The sequence below is a fragment of the Vicia villosa genome, linkage group LG5 (genome assembly GCF_029867415.1).
Source record: "Vicia villosa cultivar HV-30 ecotype Madison, WI linkage group LG5, Vvil1.0, whole genome shotgun sequence".
In the NCBI taxonomy this organism is placed as follows: domain Eukaryota; kingdom Viridiplantae; phylum Streptophyta; class Magnoliopsida; order Fabales; family Fabaceae; genus Vicia; species Vicia villosa.
Genome location: NC_081184.1, coordinates 95,637,429 through 95,639,151, shown reverse-complemented (window position 1 = coordinate 95,639,151; position 1,723 = coordinate 95,637,429). Strand labels below are relative to the sequence as shown.

At 43.0% G+C, this 1,723-nt stretch overlaps 1 non-coding gene across 1 annotated transcript; it reads left to right on the top strand.

Annotated features, from left to right (window-relative positions):
- The first annotated feature begins 787 nt into the window (after positions 1-787).
- On the top strand, positions 788-894 carry LOC131608354 (small nucleolar RNA R71). The gene has a single exon (XR_009285619.1). It is a non-coding gene; the product is annotated as a small nucleolar RNA R71 (small nucleolar RNA).
- The last annotated feature ends 829 nt before the right edge of the window (positions 895-1,723 follow it).

Sequence of the window (1,723 nt, the reverse complement as noted above, 5' to 3'; positions counted from 1 at the left end):
ATTAGGTTGTGGTTGAGCAGGAAACGTGCCAGCAGGGGCAGCAGTAGGTGCTTGTTGTTGGGCTACTTGTGAAATTTGAGTTTCTAACATTTTGTTATGTGTATCTAAGGCATCTACTTTGTTCGATAATTGTTTTAGTTGCTCGCTATTGTGGATGTTTTGATTTAGGAAGTCCTTATTGGTTTTTTGTTGGGAAGCTATAAAGTTTTCCATCATGATTTTTAGATTCGACTTCCTAGGGGCGTTTTGAGCAGCTACAAGCGCTTTTTGATAGCCAGGTGAGACAGCAGGTGCTTGTCCAGGCGCGTACAACGCGTTGTTGTTCTTATACGAAAAGTTCGGATGGTTTTTCCATCCAGGGTTGTACGTGTTAGAATAAGGGTTTCCTTGAGCATAATTTACTTGATCAGATGGGATTCCAGTCAAGAGTTGACATTCGGCAACTGCGTGTCCAGTTAATCCACAAATCTCGCAGTTAGGTGCTACGGCAGCAGCGGTGGCTGAAGGAGTGATGGTTAAGTTTTCGATCTTTTGAGTTAAAGCGTCTACTTTAGCGTTAACACGGTCTATACCACTTATTTTGTACATTCCTCCTTTGGTTTGGGTCTTCTCTAGAGCGGCTCGTTCTCCACCCCATTGGTAATGGTTTTGTGCCATGTTCTCTATGAGGTTGTATGCTTCATCATGGGGTTTATCCATTAGTGCTCCGCCAGCAGCGGCATCTATAGTTATTTTAGTGTTATAAAGGAGACCACCATAGAAAGTATGGATGATCAGCCATGGTTCGAGTCCATGATGAGGGCATAGTTTAAGCATGTCCTTGTATCGTTCCCAAGCTTCGAAGAGTGATTCGTTATCTTTCTGGGTAAATCCGTTGATTTGACCTCTTAGCATAACGGTTTTGCTAGGCGGAAAGTATCTTGCTAAGAATACTCTTTTCAGTTCGTCCCATGTAGTTATGGAATTAGAAGGTAGGGATTGAAGCCACGCTCTAGCTCTATCTCTCAAGGAGAAGGGAAAGAGACGTAATCGAATAGCTTCGGAACTAACGTTGTTAGCTTTGACAGTGTCGGCATATTGCACGAACACAGATAAATGGAGGTTGGGGTCGTCTGCAGGGCTTCCAGAGAATGGATTCTGTTGAACAGCTTGTACCAACGAAGGTTTTTGTTCGAAATTGTTCGCCTCAATCGCAGGTGGTGCGATACTTGAGTGCGGTTCAGCGCGTGAAGGAGCGGCATAGTCTCGAAGAGGACGAATAGCAGCCATCTCTAACTTCGGGGTAATTAGATTGATTTGATCAGTAAAGGTCAATTCCTGATTAATCGGAATTGGTGCTACTTCGGGAAGATTGCGAGCTCGACGTTTGACGTTAATGAAACGTTCGATCTCGTTAATTCGTTGTATTAAATCTCCTCCTTGTGAACGAGTATTTGGCATACAATCGTCCAGAAAGAAAGGAAAGAATTGCCCTAGTCTCTACGGTGTAACAGTGAGTTACGATATCGACTTAAATAGTCCCCGACAACGGCGCCAAAAACTTGATCGCGACTTTACGTGTCTATTAATCTGATGACTGCAAGTGCACAGTCGTGTCGTGTAGTTTTAAAAGATATCGAATCCACAGGGACTATGAATCGATCTACCGTTATCTAAGGTTACTATGTAAAGCTAAGGCTACTCATATTTTGATTGTTCCTAAGGGAAATTGATTGTGAATATT